This window comes from Tursiops truncatus, chromosome X (assembly GCF_011762595.2).
Source record: "Tursiops truncatus isolate mTurTru1 chromosome X, mTurTru1.mat.Y, whole genome shotgun sequence".
NCBI classification, from domain to species: domain Eukaryota; kingdom Metazoa; phylum Chordata; class Mammalia; order Artiodactyla; family Delphinidae; genus Tursiops; species Tursiops truncatus.
Genome location: NC_047055.1, coordinates 64,993,529 through 65,017,489, shown reverse-complemented (window position 1 = coordinate 65,017,489; position 23,961 = coordinate 64,993,529).

The following is a 23,961-nucleotide window of genomic DNA, read 5'->3' as shown; positions in this document are numbered from 1 at the left end:
CTGTCGCTTTGTAGTATAGTCTGAAGTCAGGGAACCTGATTCCTCCAGCTCCGTTTTTCGTTCTCAAGATTGCTTTGGCTATTCGGGGTCTTTTGTGTTTTCATACAAATTGTGAATTTTTTTGTTCTAGTTATGTGAAAAATGCCAGTGGTAGTTGAGAGAGATTGCATTGAATCTATAGATTGCTTTGGGTAGTAGAGTCATTTTCACAATGTTGATACTTCCAATCCAAGAACATGGTATATCTCTCCATCTATTTGTATCATCTTTAATTTCTTTCATCAGTGTCTTATAATTTTCTGCATAAAGTTCTTTTGTCTCCGTAGGTAGCTTTATTCCTAGATATTTTATTCTTTTTGTTGCAATAGTAAAATGGAGTGTTTTCTTGATTTCATTTTCAGAGTTTTCATCATTAGTGTATAGGAATGCCAGAGATTTCTGTGCATTAATTTTGTATCCAGCAACTTCACCAGATTCATTGATTAACTCTAGTAGTTTTCTGGTAGCATCTTTAGGATACTCTATGTATGGTATCATGTCATCTGCAAACAGTGACAGCTTTATGTCTTCTTTTCCAATTTGGATTCCTTTTATTTCCTTTTCTTCTCTGATTGCTGTGGCTAAAACTTTCAAAACTATGTTGGATAAGAGTGGTGAGAGTGGGCAACCTTGACTTGTTCCTGATCTTAGTGGAAATGCTTTCAGTTTTTCACCATTGAGGATGATGTTGGCTGTGGGTTTGTCATATATGGCCTTTATTATGTTGAGGAAAGTTCTCTCTATGCCTACTTTCTGCAGGGTTTTTGTCATAAATGGGTGTTGAATTTTGTCAAAAGCTTTCTCTGCATCTATTGAGAGGATCATATGGTTTTTCTCCTTCAATTTGTTAATATGGTTTATCACATTGATTGATTTGCATATATTGAAGAATCCTTGCATTCCTGGAATAAACCCCACTTCATCATGGTGTATGATCTTTTAATGTGCTGTTGGATTCTGTTTGCTAGTATTTTGTTGAGGATTTTTGCATGTTTGTTCATCAGTGATACTGTCCTGTAGTTTTCTTTCTCTGTGACATCCTTTTCTGCTTTTGGTATCAAGGTGATGGTCGCCTCGTAGAATGAATTTGGGAGTGCTCCTCCCTCTGGTATATTTTGGAAGAGTTTGAGAAGGATAGGTGTTAACTCTTCTCTAAATGTCTCATAGAATTAGCCTGTGAAGCCATCTGGTCCTGGGCTTTTGTTTGTTGGAAGATTTTTAATCAGTCTCAATTTCAGTGCTTGTGATTGGTCTTTCATATTTTCTTTTCCTCCTGATTCAGTCTTGGCAGGTTGTGCATTTCTAAGAATTTGTCCATTTTTTCCAGGTTGTCAATTTTATTTGCATAGAGTTGCTTGTAGTAATCTCTCATGATCTTTTGTATTTCTGCAGTGTCAGTTGTTACTTATCCTTTTTTGTTTCTAATTCTATTGATTTGAGTGTTCTCCCTTGGTTTCTTGATGAGTCTGGCTAATGGTTTATGTATTTTGTTTATCTTCTCAAAGAACCAGCTTTTAGTTTTATTGATCTTTGCTATCATTTCCTTCATTTCTTTTTCATTTATTTCTGATCTGATTTTTATGATTTCTTTCCTTCTGCTAAGTTTGGGGTTTTTTTGTTCTTCTTTCTCTAATTGCTTTAGGTGCAAGTTTAGGTTGTTTATTCGAGATGTTTCCTATTTCTTAAGGTGGGCTTGTATTGCTATAAACTTCCATCCCATAGGTTTTGGGTTGTCGTGTCTCCATTGACATTTGTTTCTAGGTATTTTTTAAATCTCCTCTTTAATTTCTTCAGTGACAACTTCTTTATTAAGTAGTGTATTGTTTAGCCCCCATGTGTTTGTATTTTTTACAGATCTTTTCCTGTAATTTATATCTAGTCTCCTAGCATTGTGGTCAGAAAAGATACTTGATACAATGTCAGTTTTCTTAAATTTACCAAGGCTTGATTTGTGACCCAAGGTATGATCTATCCTGGAAAATCTTCCATGAGCACTTGAGAAAAATGTGTATTCTGTTGTTTTTGGATGGAGTGTCCTATAAATATCAATTAAGTCCATCTTCTTTAATGTATCCTTTAAAGCTTGTGTTTCCTTATTTATTTTCATTTTGGATGGTCTGTCCATTGATGAAAGTGGGGTGTTAAAGTCCCCTATTCTGAATGTGTTACTGTTGATTTCCCCTTTTATGGCTGTGATTATTTGCCTTATGTATTGAGATGCTCCTATGTTTGGTGCATACATATTAGAATTGTTATGTCTTCTTCTTGGATCGATCCCTTGATCATTATGTAGTGTCCTTCTTTGTCTCTTCTGATAGTAATTATTTTAAAGTCTATTTTGTCTCATATGAGAATTGCTACTCCACCTTTCTTTTGGTTTCCATTTGCATGGAATATCTTTTTCCATCCCCTTACTTTCAGTCTGTATGTGTCTCTAGGTCTGAAGTGGGTCTCTTGTAGACAGCATATATATCGGTCTTGTTTTTGTATCCATTCAGCCATTCTGTGTCTTTTGGTGGGAGCATTTAGTCCATTTACATTTAAAGTAATTATCAATATGTATGTTCCTATTTCCATTTTCTAAATTGTTTTGGGTTCGTTATTGTAGGTCTTTTCCTTCTCTTGTGTTTCTTGCCTAGAGAAGTTCCTTTAGCATTTGTTATAAAGCTGGTTTGGTGGTGCTGAACTCTCTCAGCTTTTGCTTGTCTGTAAATGTTTTAATTTCTCCATCAAATCTGAATGAGATCCTTGCTGGGTAGAGTAATCTTGACTGTAGGTTTTTCTCCTTCATCACATTAAATATGTCCTGCCACTCCCTTCTGGCTTGCAGAGTTTCTGCTGAAATATCAGGTGTTAACCTTATGGGGATTCCCTTGTGTGCTATTTGTGGTTTTCCCTTGCTGCTTCTTTTTTTTTTTTTTTTTGTGGTACACAGACCTCTCAGTGTTGTGGCCTCTCCCATTGCAGAGCACAGGCTCTGGACGTGCAGGCTCAATGGCCATAGCTCATAGGCCAAGCTGCTCCACGGCATGTGGGATCTTCCCAGACTGGGGCATTAACCCATGTACCCTGCATCGGCAGGCGGTCACCCAACCACTGCGCCACCAGGGAAGCACTCTTGCTGCTTTTAATATTCTTTCTTTGTATTTAATTTTTGACAGTTTGATTAATATGTGTCTTGACATATTTCTCCTTGGATTTATCCTATATGGGACTCTCTGTGCTTCCTGGACTTGATTAACTATTTCCTTTTCCATATTAGGGAAGTTTTCAACTATAATCTCTTCAAATATTTTCTCAGTCCTTTTATTTTTCTCTTCTTCTCTTGAACCCCTGTAATTCGAATGTTGGTGTGTTTAATGTAGTTTCAGAGGTCCCTTAGACTCTCCTCAGTTATTTTCATTCTTTTTTCTTTATTCTGCTTTGCAGTAGTTATTTCCACTATTTTATCTTCCAGGTCACTTATCCGTTCTTCTGCATCAATTTTTCTGCTATTGATCCCATCTAGAGTATTTTTCATTTCATTTATTGTGTTGTTCATTGTTGTTTGTTTCATCTTTAGTTCTTCTAGGTACTTGTTAAAAGTTTATTGCATTTTGTCTATTTTATTTCCGAGATTTTGGATCATCTTTACTATCATTATTCTGAATTCTTTTTCAGGTAGACTGCCTATTTCCTCTTCATTTGTTAGGCCTGGTGGGTTTTTATCTTGCTCCTTCATCTGCGGTGTGTTTTTCTGTCTTCTCATTTCGCTTATATTACTGTGTTTGGGGTCTCCTTTTTGCAGGCTGCAGGTTCATAGTTCCCTTTGTTTTTGGTGTCTGTTCCCCGTGGCTAAGATTGTTTCAGTGGGTTGTGTATGCTTCCTGGTGGAGGGGACTAGTGCCTGTGTTCTGGTGTATGAGGCTGGATTGTGTCTCTCTGGTTGGCAGGTCCACGTCTGGTGGTGTGTTTTGGGGTGTCTTTGGACTTATGATTTTAGGCAGCCTCTCTGCTAATGGGTGGGGTTGTGTTCCTGTTTTGCTAGTTGTTTGGCATAGGTTGTCCAGCACTGTAGCTTGCTGATCGTTGAGTGAAGCTGGGTGCTGGCATTGAGATGGAAGGTTTTTGCCGTTTGATTTTATGTGGAGTTGGGAGATCTCTTGCTGACCAGTGTGCTGAACTTGGCTCTCCCACCTCAGAGGCACAGCCTTGATGCCTGGCTGCAGCACCAAGAGCCTTTCATCCACATGGCTCAGGATAAAAGGGAGAAAAAGTAGAGAGAAATAATTAGTAGAAGTAGGCAGAAAGAAAGAAAGGAAGGAAGGAAAGAAGAAAGGAAGGAAGGAAGATAGAAGGAAGAAAAGAAGGAAAGAAGGAAAGAAAGAAGGAAAGGAAGGAGGGAGGGAGGGATGGTGGGAGGAATGAAGGATGGAAGGAAGGAGGGAAGGAAAGAAAAAGAAAGAAAGAAAGAAGATAAAGTAAAATAAAATAAAGTAAAATATAATAAAGTTATTACATTAAAAAATGATTATTAAGAAAAAAATAATAAAAAAATGGACGGATAGAACCTTAGGGCAAATGGTGGAAGCAAAACTATACAGACAAAATCTCATACAGAAGCATACACATACACACTCACAAAAAGAGGAAAAGGGGAAAAATCATATATCTTGCTCTCAAATTCCACCTCCTCAATTTGGGGTGATTCGTTGTCTATTCATGTATTCCACAGATGCAGGGTACATCAAGTTGATTGTGGAGGTTTAATCTGCTGCTTCCGAGGCTGCTGGGAGAGATTTCCCTTTCTCTTCTTTGTTCTCATAGCTCCCAGGGGCTCAGCTTTGGATTTCGCCCTGCATCTGCGTGTAGGTCGCCGGAGGGCGTCTGTTTTTCACTCAGACAGCACGGGGTTAAAGGAGCCGCTGATTCAGGGGCTCTGCCTCACTCAGTCTGGGGGGGGAGGGAGGGGCAAGGAGTGCGGAGGCCTGCGGTGGCAGAGGCCGGTGTGACATTGCACCAGCCTGAGGCTCACCATGCGTTCTTCCGGGGAAGTTGTCCCTGGATCCCGAGAATCTGGCAGTGGTGGGCTGCACAGGCTCCCCGGAAGGGAGGTGTGGATAGTGACCTGTGCTCGCACACAGGCTTCTTGGTGGTGGCAGCAGCAGTCTTAGTGTCTCCTGCCCGTCTCTGCGGTCCGAGCTTTTAGCGGCGGCTTGCACCCATCTCTGGAGCTCCTTTAAGCAGCACTCAATCTTCTCTCCTTGTGCACCAGGAAACAAAGAGGGAAGAAAAAGTCTCTTGCCTCTTTGGCAGCTCCAGACTTTTTCCTGGACTCCCTTCCAGCTAGCCGTGGTGCGCTAACCCCTTCAGGCCCTGTTCACGATGCCAACCCCAGTCCTCTCCCTGTGATCCAACGGAAGCCCGAGCCTCAGCTCTCAGCCCCACCCGCCCCGGTGGGTGAGCAGACAAGCCTCTTGGGCTGGTGAGTGCTGGTCGGCACCAATCCTCTGTGCGGGAATCTCCCCGCTTTTCCCTCCACACCCCTGTTGCTGTGCTCTCCTCCACGGCTCCGAAGCTCGCCCCCTCCACCACCCGCACTCTCCGCCTGTGAAACGGCTTCCTAGTGTGTGGAAACTTTTCCTCCTTCACAGCTCCCTCCCACTGGTGCAGGTCCCGTCCCTATTCTTTTGTCTCTGTTTTTTCTTTTTTCTTTTGCCCTACCCAGGTACGTGGGGAGTTTCTTGCCTTTTGGGAGATTTGAGGTCTTCTGCCAGCGTTTAGTAGGTGTTCTGTAGGAGTTGTTCCATGTGTAGATGTATTTCTGCTGTATCCGTGGGGAGGAAGGTGATCTCTGCATCTTACTCTTCTGCCATCTTCCCCTCATTCTTCTATTCTTGCCTCTTTTATCAGAAATAAGGTGACCACATGTGCATGGGTTTATCTCTGGGCTTTGTATCCTTTTCCATTGATCAATATTTCTGTTTTTGTGCCAGTACCATACTGTCTTGATTACTGTAGCTTTGTAGTTTAGTCTGAAGTCAGGGAGCCTGATTCCTCCAGCTCTGTTTTTCATTCTCAATATTGCTTTGGCTATTCAGTGCCTTTTCTGTTTCCATAGAAATTGTGAAATTTTTTTGTTCTAGTTCTGTGTAAAATGCCAGTGGTATTTTGATGGGGATTGCATTGAATCTGTAGTTTGCTTTGGGTAATATAATCATTTTCACAATGTTGATTCTGCCAATCCAAGTATATGGTATAGCTATCCATCTGTTTGTATCCACTTTAATTTCTTTCATCAGTGTCTTATAGTTTTTTGCATACAAGCCTTTTGTCTCCTTAGGTAGGTTTATTCCTAGGTATTTTATTCTTTTTCTTGTAATTGTAAACGGCAGTGTTCCCTTAATTTCTCTTTCAGATTTTTCATCATTAGTGTATAGGAATGCAAGAGATTTCTGTTCATTAATTTTGTATTCTGCTACTTTACCACATTGATTGATGAGCTCTAGTAGTTTTTTGGTAGAGTCCTTAGCATTCTTTATGTATAGTATCATGTCTTCTGCAAACAGTGACAGGTTTACTTCTTCTTTTCCTATTTGGATTCCTTTTTTTTTCATTTTCTCTTCTGATTGCTATGGTTTAAGCTTCCAAAATTATGTTGAATAACAGTGATGAGACTGGGCAACCTTGCCTTGCTCCTGATCTTAGTAGAAATGTTTTCAATTTTTCTCCATTGAGGACAATGTTGCCTGTGGGTTCGTCATATATGGCCCTTAATATGTTGAGGTAAGTTCCCTCTATGTCTACTTTCTGGAGGGTTTTTTTTATATCATAAATGGTGTTGAATTTTGTCAAAAGCTTTTTCTGCATTTATTTGGATGGTCATATGGTTTTTCTCCTTCAACTTGTTAATATGGTTTATCACAGTGATTGATTTGTGTACATTGAAGAATCCTTGTGTTCCTGGGATAAACCCCGCTTGATCAGAGTGTATGATGCTTTTAACCGTGATTTAGGATTCTGTTTGCTAGTATCTTGTTGAGGATTTTTGCATCTATGTTTTTTAGTCATATTGGTCTGTAGTTTTCTTTTCTGGGTGGCATCATTGTCAGGTTTTGTTTTCAGGGTGATGGTGGCCTAGTAGAATGAGTTTGGGAGTGTTTCCCCCTCTGTAATATTTTGGAAGAGTTTGAGGATTATAGGTGTTAGCTCTTCTCTCAATGTCTGATAGAATTCACCTGTGAAGCCATATGCACCTGGGCTCTTGTTTGTTGGAAGATTTTTAATAACACTCTCAAATTCAGTGCTTGTGATTGGTCTGTTTATATTTTCTATTTCTTCTCGGTTCAGTCTCGGAAGGTTGTGCTTTTCTAAGAATGTGTCCATTTCTTCCATGTTGTCCATTTTATTGGCATATAGTTGCTTGTAGTAATCTCTCATGATCCTTTGTATTTCTGCAGTGTCTGTCATTACTTCTCCTTTTTCATTTATAATTCTATTGATTTGAGTCTTCTCCCTTTTATTCCTGATGAGTCTGATTAATTGTTTCTCAATTTTACCTTAAAGAACTAGCTTTTAGTTTTATTGATCATTGCTATTGTTTCCTTCACTTCATTTTCATTTATTTCTGGTCTGATCTTTATGATTTCTTTTCTTCTGCTAATGTTGGGGGTTTTTGTTCATCTTTCTCTAGTTGCTTTAGGTGTACATTTAGATTGTTTATTTGAGATGTTTCTTGCTTCGTGACGTACGATTGTATTACTATAAACTTCCTTCTTAGAACTGCTTTTGCTGCATCCCATAGGTTTTGGATCATCGTGTTTTCATTGTCATTTGTTTCCAGGTATTTTTTGATTTCTTCAGTGATCTCTTGGTTATTAAGTAGTGTATTTTTTAGCCTCCATGTGTATGTATTTTTTACAGATTTCTCCCTGTATTTGATATTTCCAGTCATAGATTTGTGGTCAGAAAAGATACTTGTTACGAATTAAATTTTCTTAAATTTACCAAGGCTTGATTTGTGAACCAGGATTTGATCTATCCTGGATAATGCTCCATGAGCACTTGAAAAGAAAGTGTATTCTGCTGTTTTTGGATGGAATGTCATATAAATAAAAATTAAGTCCATGTTTTTTTTTAACACCTTTTTTGGAGTATAATAGCTTTACAATGGTGTGTTAGTTTCTGCTTTATAACAAAGTGAACGAGTTATACATATACATATGTTTCCATATCTCTTCCCTCTTGCATCTCCCTCCCTCCCACCTTCCCTATCTCATCCCTCTAGGTGGTCACAAAGCACCAAGCTGATCTCCCTGTGCTATGCGGCTGCTTCCCACTAGCTATCTATTTTACGTTTGGTAATGTATATATGTCCATGCCACTCTCTCAATTTGTCACATCTTACCCTTCTCCCTCCCCATATCCTCAAGTCCATTCTCTTGTAGGTTTGTGTCTTTTTACCCATCTTACCCCTAGGTTCTTCATGACATTTTTTTTCTTACATTCCGTATATATGTGTTATCATACGGTATTTGTTTTTCTCTTTCTGACTTACTTCACTCTGTATCACAGACTCTACGTCCATCCATCTCACTACAAATAACTCAATTTCGTTTCCTTTTATGGGTGAGTAATATTCCATTGTTTATATGTGCCACATCTTCTTTAGACATTCATCCGATGATGGACACTTAGGTTTGTTTCCATCTCCTGGCTATTGTAAATAGAGCTGCAATGAATATTTCGGTACATGACTCTTTTTGATTTATGGGTGTCTTACGGTATATGCCCAGTAATGGGATTGCTGTGTCGTATGGTAGTTATATTTGTAGTTTTTAAGGAACCTCCATAATGTTCTCCGTAGTGGCTGTATCAATTTACATTCCCACCAACAGTGCAAAATAGTTCCCTTTTCTCCACACCCTCTCCAGCATTTACTGTTTCTAGAAATTTTGATGATGGCCATTCTGACAGGTGTGAGATGTTGTCTCTTTGTAGTTTTGATTTGCATTTCTCTATGGTTAATGATGTTGAGAATACATTAATGCACTTGTTGGCAAAATGTATATCTTCTTTGGAGAAATGTTTATTTAGGTCTTCTGCACAATTTGGGTTTGGGTTGCTTTTTTGTTATTGAGCTACATGAGCTGCTTGTAAATTTTGGATATTAATTCTTTGTCAGTTGCTTCATTTGCAAATATTTTCTCCCATCCTGAGGGTTGTCTTTTGGTCTTGTTTATGGTTTCCTTTACTGTGCAAAAGCTTTTATGTTTCATTAGGTCCCATTTGTTTATTTTTGTTTTTATTTCCGTTTCTCTAGGAGGTGGGTCAAAAAGGACCTTGTTGTGATTTATGTCACAGAGTGTTCTGCCAATGTTTTCTCCTAATAGTTTGATATTTTCTGGCCTTACTTTTATGTCTTTAATCCATTTTGAACTTATTTTTGTGTATGGCGTTAGGGAGTATTCCAATCTCATACATTTAAATGAACCTGTCCAGTTTTCCCAGCACCACTTATAGAAGAGGCTGTCTTTTCTCCACTGTATATTTTTGCCTCCTTTATCAAAGATAAGGTGACCATATGTACGTGCATTTATCTCTGTGCTTTCTATCCTGTTCCATTGATCTATCTTTCTGTTTTTGTGTCAACCATACTGTTTTGATTACTGTAGCTTTGTAGTATACTCTGAAGTCCAGGAGCCTGATTCCTCCAGCTCCGTTTTTCTTTCTCAAGATTGATTTGGCTATTCAGGGTCTTTTCTGTTTCCATAGAAATTGTGAATTTTTTTGTCTAGTTCTGTGAAAAATGCCAGTGGTATTTTGACAGGGATTGCATTGAATCTGTAGATTGCTTCGGGTAGTAGAGTCATTTTCACAATGTTCATTTTTCCAATCCAAGTACATGGTATATCTCTCCATCTATTTGTATCATCTTTAATTTCTTTCACCAGTGTCTTATAATCTGCATACAGGTCTTTTGTCTCCTTACGTAGGTTTATTCCTAGATATTTTATTCTTTTTGTTGCAATGGTAAATGGGTGTGTTTTCTTAATTTCACTTTCAGATTTTACATCATTAGTGTATAGGAATGCCAGAGATTTCTGTGCATCCATTTTGTATCCTGCTACTTTACCAAATTCATTGATTAGCTCTAGTAGTTTTCTGGTAGCATCTTTAGGATTCTCTATGTAGAGTATCATGTCATCTGCAAACAGTAACAGCTTAACTTCTTCTTTTCCAACTTGGATTCCTTTTATTTCTTTTTCTTCTCTGATTGCTGTGGCTAAAACTTCCAAAACTATGTTGAATAAGAGTGGTGAGAGTGGGCAACCTTGTCTTGTTCCTGATCTTAGTGGAAATGGTTTTAGTTTTTCACCATTGAGGATGATGTTTGCTGTGGGTTTGTCATATATGGCCTTTATTATGTTGAGGAAAGTTCCCTCTATGCATACTTTCTGGAGGATTTTCATCATAAATCTGTGTTGAATTTTCTCAAAAGCTTTCTCTGCATCTATTGAGATGATCATATGGTTTTTCTCCTTCAATTTGTTAATATGGTATATCACGTTGATTGATTTGCCTATACTGAGGAATCCTTGCATTCCTGGATAAACCCCACTTGATCATGGTGTATGATCCTATTAATGTTCTCTTGGATTCTGTTTGCTAGTATTTTGTTGAGGATTTTTGCATCTATGTTCATCAGTGATATTGGCCTGTAGTTTTCTTTCTTTGTGACATCTTTGTCTGGTTTTGCTATCAGGGTGATGTTGGCCTAGTAGAATGAATTTGGGAGTGTTCCTCCCTTTGCTGTATTTTGGAAGAGTTTGAGAAGGATAGGTGTCACCTCTTCTCGAAAAGTTTGATAGAATTCTCCTGTGAAGCTGTCTAGCCCTGGGGTTTCATTTGTTGGAAGATTTTTAATCACAGTTTCAATTTCATTGCTTGTGATTGTTCTGTTTATATTTTCTGTTTCTTCCTAGATCAGTCTCAGCAGGTTGTGCATTTCTAAGAATTTGTCCCTTTCTTCTAGGTTGTCCATTTTATTGGCATAGAGTTGCTTATAGTAATCTCTCATGATCTTTGTATTTCTGCAGTGTCAGTTGTTACTTCTTTTTCATTTCTAATTCTATTGATTTGAGTGTTCTCCCTTTTTTTCTTGATGAGTCTGGCTAATGGTTTATCAATTTTGTTTATCTTCTCAAAGAACCAGCTTTTAGTTTTATTGATCTTTGCTATTGTTTCCTTCATTTCTTTTTCATTTATTTCTGATCTGATTTTTATGATTTCTTTCCTTCTGCTAAGTTTGGGGTTTTTTTGTTCTTCTTTCTCTAATTGCTTTAGGTGCAAGGTTAGGTTGTTTATTTGGGATGTTTCTTGTTTCTCAAGGTAGGATTGTATTGCGATAAACTTCCCTCTTAGAACTGCTTTTGTTGCATCCCATAGGTTTTGGGTTGTTGTGTCTCCATTGTCATTTGTTTTTAGGTATTTTTTGATTTCCTCTTTGATTTCTTCAGTGATCACCTCGTTATTTAGTATTGTTTAGCCTCCATGTGTTTGTATTTTTTACAGATCTTTTCCTGTAGTTGATATCTAGTCTCCTAGCATTGTGGTTGGAAAAGATGCTTGATAAAATGTCAATTTTCTTACATTTACCAAGGCTTGATTTGTGACCCAAGGTATGATCTATCCTGGAGAATATTCCATGAGCACTTGAGAAAAATGTGTATTCTGTTGTTTTTGGATGGAATGTCCTATAAATATCAATTAAGTCCATCTTGTTTAATGTATCATTTAAATCTTGTGTTTCCTTATTTATTTTCATTTTGGATATTCTGTCCCTGGGTGAAAGTAGGGTATAAGTCCCCTACTATGATTGTGTTACTGTCAATTTCCCCTTTTATGGCTGTTAGTATTTGTCTTATGTGTTGCAGTGCTCCTATGTTGCGTGCATAAATATTTACAATTGTTATATCTTGTTCTTGGTTTGTTCCCTTGATCCTTATGTAGTGTCATTCTTTTTCTCTTATAACAGTCTTTGTTTTCAAGTGTATTTTTTCTGTTATGAAAATTGCTACTCCAGCTTTCTTTTGCTTTCCATTTGCATGGAATATCTTTTTCCACCCCATCACTTTCAGTCTGTTTGTGTCCCTACATCTGAAGTGTGTCTATTGTAGATAGTATATATATGGGTCTTGTTTTTGTATCCATTCAGCCAGTCTATATCTTTTGTTTGGAACATTTAATCCACTTACATTTAAGGTTATTATCGATATGTATATTTCTATTACCAATTTATTCATTGCTTTGGGTTTGTTATTGTAGGTCTTTTTCTTCTCTTGCCTAGAGAAGTTTCCTGCCTAGAGAAGTTCTTTTAGCATTTTTTGTAATGCTGGTTTGTTTGTGTTGCATTCTGTTAGCTTTTGCTTGTCTGTAAATGTTTTGATTTCTCCATCAAATCTGAATGACATCCTTGCTGGGTAGAGTACTCTTCATTGTAAGTTTTTCCCTTTCTTCACTTTAAATATGTCCTGCCGCTCCCTTCTAGCTTTCAGAGTATCTGCTGAAAGATCACCTGTTAACCGTATGGGGAGTCCCTTGTATGTTATTTGTTGTTTTTCCCTTGCTGCTTTTGATATTTTTTCTTTGCATTTAATTTTTGATAGTTTGATTAATATGTGTCTTGGCATGTTTCTTCTTGGATTTATTCTGTATCCATCTCTCTGCACTTCCCTGACTTGATTAACTATTTCCTCTCCTATGTTAGAGAAGTTTTCAACTCTAATCTCTTCAAATATTTTCTCAGTCCGTTTCTTTTTCTCTTCTTCTGGGACCCCTATAAGTCATATGTTGGTGCATTTAATGTTGTCCCAGACATCTCTGAGACTGCCCTCAATTCTTTTCATTCTTTTCTCTTTTTTTGGCTCTTCAGTAGTTATTTCCACTATTTTACCTTCCAGGCCACTTATCCATTCATCTGCCTCTGTTATTCTGCTACTGATTCCTTTTAGAGAATTTTTAATTTCATTTATTTTGATTTTCATCCTTGTCTGTTCCAGTTTAGTTCCTCTAAGTCCTTCTTAAACGTTTCTTGTATTTTCTCCATTCTATTTCAAAGATTTTGGATCATCTTTACTATCATTAGTCTTAAATATTTTTCAGGTAGACTACCTATTTCCTCTTCATTTGTTTGTTCTGGTGGGTTTTTACCTTGCTCCTTCATCTGCTGTGTGCTTCTCTGTGTTCTCATTTTGCTTAACTTACTGTGTTTGAGGTCTCCTTTTTGTAGGCTGCAGTTTTGTAGTTCCCATTGTTTTTGGTGTCTGCCCTCAGTGGCTAAGATTGTTTCCGTGGGTTGTGTAGGCTTCCTGGTGGAGGGGGATAGTGCCTGTGTTTTGGTGGATGAGGCTGGATCTTGTTTTTCTGGTGGGCAAGACCACGTCCAGTGGTGTGTTTTGGGGTTCTGTGAACTCATTATGATTTTAGGCAGCCTCTCTTCTAATGGGTGGGTTTGTCTTCCTGTCTTGCTAGTTGGTTGGCATAGGGTGTCCAGCATTGTAGCTTGCTGGTCATTGAGTGGAGCTGGGTCTTAGCCTTGAGATGGAGATCTCTGGGAGAGTTTTTGCCATTTGATGTTACATGGATCTGGGAGGTCTCTGGTGGACCGATGTCCTGAATTCGGCTCTCCCACCTCAGAGGTATAGGCTTGACATCCGGCCAATGCACCAAGACCCTGTCAGCCACAGATCTCAGCAGAAAAGTGGGAAAAAAAGAAAGAAAGAAAAGAAAAGAAAAAATATTAAAATAAAATATAAAATAAAGTATTAAAATTAATAAAATTAAAATGTAACAAAAAAAGAAAGAAAGAAAGGAGAGAGCAACCAAACCAAGAAACAAATCCACCAGTGATAACAAGTGTTAAAAACGATACAAAAAAAATTCAAATATTGACCTGAAAGAACCCTAGGACAAATGGTAAAAGCAAAGCTATACAGACAAAGTCACACAAAGAAGCATACACATACACACTCACAAAAAGAGAAAAAGGAAAAATCTATATATTCCATTGCTCTCAAAGTCCACTCCCTCAATTTTGGGCTCATTCATTTTCTATTCAGGTATTCCACAGGTGAGGGGTACATGACTGTGGAGGTTTAGTCCACGGCTGCTGGCTGAAATTTCCCTTTCTCTTCTGTGTTTACACAGTTCCTGTGTTTCAGCTTTCGATCTGGTCCTGCGTCTGCATGTAGGTCACCTGAGGGTGTCTGCTCTTTGCTCAGACAGGACAGGATTAAAGTAGCAGCTGATTCAGGCACTCTGGCTCACTCAGGCTGGGGGGAGGGGTGGGTACGGAATGTGGAGTGAGACTGTGTCTGCAGAGGCCGGTGTGACGTTGCAACAGCCTGAGCTGCACCATGTGTTCTCCTGGGGAAATTGTCCCTGGATCACGGGATCCTGGCAGTGGCAGGCTGCACAGCCTCCCTGGAGGGGAGGTGTGGATAGTGACCTGTGCTTGCACACAGGCCTCTTGGTGACTGCAGCAGCAGCCTTAGCATTTCATGCCCGTCTCTGGTGTTCGCACTGATAGCTATGGCTTGTGCCCTTCTCTGGAACTCATTTAGATGGTGTTATGAATCCACTTTCCACACACCCCCCGAAACAATCGTCTCTTGCTTCTTTGGCAGTTCCACACCTTTTCCCAGACTCTCTCCCAGCTAGCTGTGGCGCACTAGCCCCCTTCAGGCTGTGTTCACGCAGCCAACCCCAGTCTTCTCCCTGGGATCTGACCTCTGACGCCCGAGACTCAGCTTCCAAGCCCCACACACTCTGGCGGGTGAGCAGACGAGCCTCTCTGGCTGGTGAGTGCTGGTCGTCACAGATCCTCTGTGTGGGAATCTCTCCACTTTGCCCTCTGCACCCCTGTTGCTGCACTCTCCTCCGTGGCTCCGAAGCTTTCTCCCTCCACTACCCCTAGTCTCTGCCCGTGAAGGGGCTTCCTAGTGTGTGGATACATTTTCTCCTTCACAGCTCCCTCCCAGTGGTGCAGGTCCCATCCTTATTCTTTTGTCTCTGGTTTTTCTTTTGCCCTACCCAGGGACGTGGGGTGTTTCTTACCTTTTGGGAAGTCTGAGGTCTTCTGCCAGCGTTCAGTAGGTGTTCTGTAGGAGTTGTTCCACTTGTAGATGTATTTCTCTTGTATTTGTGGGGAGGAAGGTGATCTCCACGTCTTACTTTTCCGCCATCTTGAAGATCTCTCCTTAGCACATTTTTAAGTGTATAATACAGTATTGTGAACTATAAGCACAGTGTTGTTCAACAGATCTATAGAACTTTTTCACTTTGTGTAACTGAAACTTTATACCCTCTGAAAAACATCTCCCTATTTCCTGCCCCCTATCCTGGGCAACCACCATTCTACTGTCTGCTTCTATGAGTTTGATTCTTTTAATTGCCTCATATGAGTGGAATGATTTAGGCTATTTGGAAATAGCCTAAATTTACATTGAGAAATTAATGGATAAAGAAAATGTGGTATATACATACAATGGAATATTATTCAGCCTTAAAAATCAAAGAAGTCCTGCCCTATGATGCAACATGGATGAAACTTGAGGACATTATACTCGTTTAATTTACATCAAAGTTTTTCTCAGATGAAAGCTTGAGCAATTCGTGTTATCAATCCAGATTCCAGTAATGTGAACAGAGACCCTCCTGTTTTCCAGACTCTGTGTCAAATAGTGCACGTACATTTTCTCATTTAACACTTGCAGCAACCCTCAGACTTGGAAATTAAGAATATCTAGTCTTTGTTTTAGAAAGCATGGAAATTGATGTTCAAGAAGTTAAGAGACTCGCCTAGAGCTAATCACAGAACTACTAAGTCGTAGACCTAGGATTTGAATCCAGGTTGCTTGAGTTTAACTCCAATATTCTTCCCTTTGTAGGTCAGAGACATCTTACCCCACATGTGTGCTTTTGTAGGTATATCTGCCTATTGTGAAGATGAAATCTCATACCACTTTAGCCAGTATCTTTTACTTAGTGTCCATTATAGTAGATTTAGTTCTACTGAGTTGAGTCAAATATGTTTGGTAGCAGTGACATGGAACATAGAAAATACAGGCTTCTCTCTCTATATTAGTGTGATTAGTGACAACCAGGACCAACCTTATGCAGAGGTAAAATAAGTAGAGTAGTAAATGTGTTGAGATTTACTGAGTACAGATTATTAGAACTAAAAAGAATCTAGATACTCCATTCCAATTTTCAGAGAGGAAACCTGACGCTCATAGAAACCAAGTGACTTGTACAAAACCATGTTGTGTACTAGCAGCAGAGCCAGCACTGGGACTCATGTCTTTAAGTTCTCTTGTTTTAAGAGGAAAAATCACTCTTCTAGCTTGCTGCTGTGCTTGAAAAATCCACAACCACTAGAAGTTCAAATTTTTGGATTTTGTTATTTTGTGTTAACGCACTGCTCTTCTTAGAAGAGTTAACTAACTCATGCTGTTGTAAATTCTCAATGTCTCATTGTGTACTCTCAGGTACATGGAACCATTTGAGAGCTGAGTACTGTGGTGAAAAGGAGACAGAGCAGGACAACTTTTGAGTTCAGAGGGAGAAGAGGGAAGTCTAGGGCTTCCACTCTTAGGGAAAAAGGTCACAGAAGGGGATCCTGGGTCACCATGAGACAGTGTGAAGCTGTAAAGCACTTGGGGAGCTGTGGAAAATGGACAGATAGCACAAAAAGAGAGAGGCATAGAAAACAGTATTGCATGGCCAATGAATACTAATTCACCCAACTCCACAGTTCTGGCCCCAGGCAGCAGTGGCCTTTGAATGGCTTTATTTGCTGTTACCTTCAACTAATGTGGCCATATTGGGATTTGGAGAAATTCTTTTGTGCACTAAGTATTTATATATTTATATATTTCTTTACAAGTGGGCAATGATCCCTGACTATTATTTGACCCTGTGCTTCCTGGAACCATCATCGGAACATCACTTCTCATTCCTCTGTGCATGCAAATCAGCCCTGAGGCCAACTGTGTCCCAACGAACAACCAGGTAAGCACATGTTGACTGCTTTTTCTAAAATCAAGGATGCCTGATGAGGGCCTTCATTTTATAGTGATTCTAATTTGTTCCAATGTAAAATGATTAAGTCAGTCTGGTGCTATGAGTTTTTGGTTAGTATCTATTCTCTTGATTGCTTATTGTTCAGTTTTGCTTCAGGTGTAATTAAATGCTTCTGGACTTTACCAATCAGAAGGTAACTGTCAGGAGACATCTTACTTTATTTTGATGGGAATGAAACTCACTTTCCACTTTTGTTATTCACTTTTTGGATGACCTGTGAATTTGTAAAGTTCCTTGCCCATGAGGTCTCAGTATATTAGCTTACTTTTTAATACCCCACAGTGCAGGTCTTGGATTTCGTATAGGCTTGGCATGTCTGAATTTTCTTTCCTCTGAGTGCTGGGATAATTCATCCACTCTGTGGCAGGTCTGGTGGACAGATTTGTACTCAAACTGTCTCTGTTCTTTGTTTGGAGTCAGTTACATTACTTTTAAATTTCTTTGTGTGCTTATTATGTGCAGAGCAGCAGGACCCTGTGTCAAGCTATGCTGTACTAAAGGTAAGAGTAGTAACAGGAGTGACTAAAACATGGACCCTGGTCTCAAAGAAATTGCTGTCCAGTGAGGGACAGTATAATATGCATAAATGAGTTGATACATAGTAGACTATAATGAGTACCATTAAAGAGATTCAGAAGCAGAACTGTGGGATTAAAGCATCAGAAGATGTTTTATATATTTGGGAAATCAGAGAAAGCTTCATGGAGGCAATAAGAATGTGAGCTGAATCTTAAAAGATGCATAGAATCCAGCAAGCAAAAAGTGTTGCTACAGGGAGAATGCTGGTTGACAGAGGGAACATCATTGCATTAGAGGCAATCATTTTATTAGAGGCAATGGGGAGCCATTGAAGGATTTTAAGCAGTAGAATAACATGTTCCAAGATGTTCTCCAGAAAGATAACTCTGGCAACAATGCAAGGGACAAACTCAAGCTGGATAGTAAATGTGAGAATAGAGAGAAGGAGATGTTTGCAAGAGATATTTGGGAAGACTTAGTTATTGATTGGATATAGGGAATTGGAGAGAGCCTGGATAACCAAGAAAATGCTTTTTCCAATAAACAAGATAAGAACTTCAGAAGGATGCTTGCAAAGTGCTGCACTTTTGAGACGTAGGATCCTCAGAGCTAGAAGGGAAATATTATACCTTTAGAAATCTACTTAGCTGAAATATCTCTTTTACAGATTGAAAAATTGAGTACAGATATATGATATGATGTCATCGTTCCAAGATTACTTGATAGCAGAGCTAGGATAGGAACTGAGCTCTTCTGAGGACAAATCTGCTGTTCTTTCCTTGTTACCATGTTGTGTCAGCTTTATAAAAGAATAGGATTGGGGTGTGTGTGTGTGAGTGAGAGGGAGAAGGAGAAAGTTGATACCAACAAACACCATTGACTGAAGGACTGATAGAAATTAAAGGTACCTTAGTGTTCATCTAGTCTAAACATTTCATTTTATAGATGGAAGTTCTGAGGCCCAGAGAGGGGAAATGATTTGTCTGAGGCCACGTAACTGGTAGAGCATGGTTTCTGTATATTTGAGAAATTAAGATCTGCACACTTGAAGCTGAGAACAGGCTGTTATAGATACACCACTCCGGGAGAAAATGTCTAAAGAGCCATTTTGCAGGCAAGCCTATGTCCTACAATGCCAGAGTGGAGCCTGGACTGCTGGATAAATAGGAGTCAGCCAGGGAAATCATCATTGCCCCTTGTGAGAACTGGTATTAGTGTACTTCTGTGTAGTGACTACCAATAAATAGTTAAATGACAGGAAAGAAACGTTTATACTGTTTTCCATTATGGGTGTGCCAATTCACATTCCCAACAGTGTACAAGGATTACGTTTTCTCCACATCCTCACCAGAATTTATTATCTCTTGTCTTTTTGATAATAGCCATTCTAACACGTGTGAGGTGGTAACACATTGTGGTTTTGATTTGCATTTCCCTGATGATTAGTGATGTTAAACAAAGGTAACCATGTGTGGTAATGGATGTGTTAATTAACTTGATTGTGGTAAACATTTAACAATGTATATGTATATTAAATCATCATATGTTGTACACCTTAGAAAAGCATCACATTGTACAACCTAAATATATACAATGTTTATTCATCAATCATACCTCAATAAAACTGGAAAAAATTACAGGAGAGACAAATTGGTCATTTTTGAAAGCAAGGGACTTCATTTTTGAGTGAAAAAGCTATATTAGAAAACTTATTTTTTTGGCACATTGTGTGACTTGCAGAATCTTAGTTCCCTGACCAAGGATGGAGCCCAGGCCACGGCAGTGAAAGTACTGAGTCTTAACCACTTGACCTCCAGGGAATTCCCTATAATAGAAAACTTCTGCTCTGTAGGTAGAGGGAGGAATAAAGTTTTCTCCCATTTAATTCCTTTCCTAAAAATGAGAACATCACAAAAAGATAAAACTAGTGCCTGACACATATATACAATGGAATATTACTCAGCCATAAAAAGAAATGAAATTGAGTTATTTGTAGTGAAGTGGATGGACTTAGAGTCTGTCATACAAAGTGAAGTAAGTCAGAAAGAGAAAAACAAATACCGTATGCTAACACAAATATATGGAATCTAAGGGAAAAAAAAGGTCATGAAGAACCTAGGGGTAAGACGGGAATAAAGACACAGACCTACTAGAGAATGGACTTGAGGATATGGGGAGGGGGAAGGGTAAGCTGTGACAAAGTGAGAGAGTAGCATGGACATATATACACTACCAAACATAAAATAGATAGCTAGTGGGAAGCAGCCACATAACACAGGGAGATCAGCTCAGTGCTTTGTGACCACCTAGAGGGGTGGGATACGGAGGGTGGGAGGGAGGGAGACGCAAGAGCGAAGAGATATGGGAACATATGTAGATGTATAACTGATTCACTTTGTTATAAAGCGGAAACTAACACACCATTGTAAAGCAATTATACTCCAATAAAGATGTTAAAAAAAAAACACTAGTGCCTGAGAAGTATTCAACATGAAAAAGAAAAGTTTCTTCTTATTTTCCCTTCTAGTACTGCATTTCATATTGCTACCTGAATTCTGCTTTACTTGTTTCTTTCCTCACTTGTCTTTTCCATCCTCCCTCCACCAACCTCTCAGAATCCTTCACCTAGGTCCTTGTAGTAGAACTACAGCTATGCTTTAGGTGTACAAAGGCAGGGAAGAAAGGTACAAAGTAGGCATATGGATTTGTAGCTGTTTTGCCAAGTGTAAAATCCCCTGGGTTGTGATGTCTATGGCATCATTCTATCCATTTTGTCTGCATTTATCTCTAACTAAATGGAAAAATAACTTATATATGAAAGAGACAGATTGAAAATTATTTAGTCCTCAGTGGAGAAGAACCAGAGATGTTGAATGAATCAATGATGCATATGTAAGTCTAAGGATGAAATCACTGTAACAACGAAGACTAAAAGAAACCGGAAAGTACAAAGAGGAGACTGTCCAAAAGATCAATAATGGTGCAAGACTTTCAAAGTCTATTCTCTTTCAAATACACAGAAGGTTAAAATTTAAAATTAAGTTAAAGTTTAAAAGAACTTGAAGGCTACAAATGACTTATGTTCACTATTGGTTTACTGTTTAAAATGACTGCATAGCATTGGCCAATTATATGAAAATATATGGAACTTTGCAAATTATCAGGCTATTAAAAAAATCAAATCAATAAATAATCATTGAGTTTCTACTATGTGCAAGATTTATGCTGAATGTTTCAGGATACAACTATTAATAAAATAAGAGCTCTTGTCTTAGAGTTTTACAAATTAATGAAGGGAAGAGGCAGATAGGACCAATGGATGAAAGCTCAATAGCAACATTTAAAGGACTGTTTGAGAAAACACTGGAAGAAATATGACAAGTCAGTGAATGTGAAATCCAAATAAAAAGGACAGTTGTCAGTTTGGAAGTTGCACAAATGCATGCTGGGGTGATCAGCAAAGGTTTTATAGAAGGTATGAAATTTGAATTGGGTATTTAAAAAACAATTTAGGTTGGTGGCACGATGGGGGAGTAGAAAGACCCTGAGCTCACCTTCTCTCACAGGCACACAAAAATCACAACTATTTTCAGAACAACCAAAGAAAAAGAAAGTAACCTGCCAGAAAAGATCTACAACTAAAGATATAAAGAAAGAACCACATCTAGACAGGTAGGAGGGGTGAAGTCGTGACATAGTCAAGTCCCATAGCCCAGGTTGGGAAATCCACAAAAAGAAGAATAATTATAATTGCAGAGGTTCTCCCAAAGGAGTGAGAGTTCTGAGCCACAGGTTGGGCTCCCCAGCCCAGGAGTCCTGCACTAAGAACTTGAGACCCTAGAGCATTTGACTTTAAAAGCCAGAGGGACTTACTTTCAGGAGTCCCAGAGGGCTGGGGAAAATAGAGACTTTACTCTTAAAGGGTGCACACAAAATCTCACACACTCTGGGACCCAGGGCAGAAGCAGTAATTTTGATAGGAGCCTGGGTCATACCTATCTAATGATCTTAGGGAGTCTCCAGGAGAGACAGGAAGCAACTGCAGCTCAACCTGGGGACATAGATACCAGCAGCAGCCCTTTTTAGGAGCTCCTTCTACCACGTAGACACTGGTGCTGGCAAGCACCATTTTGAAATCCTCACTCTACCTTATTAGCCCCAGAACCCAGCCCTGCCCCCATAACAACCTGTAGGCACCAGTGTTGGGATGCCTCAGGCCAAGCAATTAACTTGGCATGGACATAGCCTCATCCATGAGCAGACAGGCTGCCTTAAGACCCCCTGAACACACTGCAAACCCTGGACACATTCCTGCCCACCAGAGGATGCAGGACCTGATCCCACACATCAGTGCATAGGCACTAGACCTGGGACCCCAAAGTTCTCCAGCCAGAGACCCCAGGATACAGCTCCCTACCCACCAGTGGGCAGGCTCAAGGCCCAGAATGCCCTGAGCCCTGGACCCTCCCTCAAAGGATCCTGCTCTAGCCTTGGGCCTAGCTTTACCCACCAGGGGGCAGACACCAGCCACAAGAAAACCACAGGTCGGCAATCTGCAGTTGCAGTCTACCCACCAGCAGGCCAGACCCTGCCCTGGGACTGGCCGTACCCCAGTCTTGTTCACCAGTGAGCCTTCTTTAGCCTTGAGCCCAGCTTTACCAGCCAGTGGGCAGATAACAGCTGCAAGAAAAATGCAGCCCCACAGCCTATGGACTTGGCCCACCAAAGCAGGCCAGATATTTCCCTGGGACTGGCTGGGCCCTGGCTCCATCTACTAATAAGCCAACACAAGCTTTGGGAAAACACAGACCCCACAGCCAACTCTGTCAGGAACTGGCCCCACCCACCAGCAATCCCACACCAGTTCTGGGAACCCTGGGCCCTACAACCAGACCCTAGGACCTGACTTTCCCCACCAGTAGTCTGGCATTAACCCCATACTTGGATTCACCCATCAGAGGGTGGGCAATAGTCCCAGGGTCTCCTGGACCCTGACTTTGCCCACCAGTAACCCAGCAATAGCCTGGGGCCCCCTGGGGTCCAGCCGCGAGTTGCCTTGTGACACGGTCCCACCAATCAGCAACCAGCAGCCTCTGCAGGAGGCAGGGCCTGACAACTAACCAGACTGGAGGCCAACCAAGCCTACCAGACTGCACACATGGTCAGCCTGTCACAAAAGAAAGACACATGCAGTCTTCATAGGAGAAATCCTTAGAGCGTATAGTTCTGGTGATGAGAGGGGAGAGTGCTACTGGGACTCATGGGACATCTCCTATAGAAGGACACTTCTCCAAGTTTGGGAAATGTAACCACCCGACCAGATACATAAAAATAAAAACAGCAACATACGCAAAATAGGCAACAGAAGAACATGTTCAAAATGAAGGAACAAGACAAAACCCTAGAAGAAGAGCTAAGTGAAGTAGAGATAGGCAATCTACCTGAGAAAGAGTTCAGGGTAGTGATCACAAAGATGATCAAAAACTTGGGAGAAGAATGGATGTACAGAACAAGAAGTTAGAAGTTTTTAACAAAGAGTTGGAATATGTAAAGAACAACCAAACAGAGATGAAGAAAACAAGAATTGAAATGAAAAATACACTAGAAGAAATCAACAATAGACTAAATGATAGAGAGGAGCAGATCAGGGACCCAGAGTACAGAGTATTGGAAATCACTGATGCTGATGATAAAAAAGAAAAAAAGAATGAAAAGAAATGAGGACAGTTTAAAAGACCCCTGGAAGAACATCAAGTGCACTAGAATTTGCATTGTAAGGGTCCCAGAAGGAGAAGAGAGACAGAAAGGGCCTGAGAACATAACTGAAGACATAATAGCAGAAACTTCTGTAACTTGGAAAAGGAAACAAGCATCCAACTCTAGGAAGCTCAGAGTCACATACAAGATTAAACCAGAGAGGAACACAGCAAGACACATTGTAACTAAAATGGAAAAATTAAAAATAAAGGGAGAATATTAAAAGCATCAAGGGAAAAAAACTAAGTTACACACAAGGGAGCTCCCATAAGCCTATCAGCTAACTTTTCAGCAGAAAGTCTGCAAGACAGGAGGGAGTGGCATGATATATCTAAGTGATGAAAGGGAAAAATCTACAACCAAGAATTCTCTACCCAGCATTGCTCTTGTTCAGATTTGAAGGAGAGATCAAAATATTTAGAGACAAGCAAAACCTAAAAGAGTTCACCACCACTAAACCAGCTCCACAACAAATGTTAAATGAACTTCTCTAGGTAAAAAAGAAAAGGCCACAACTAGAAA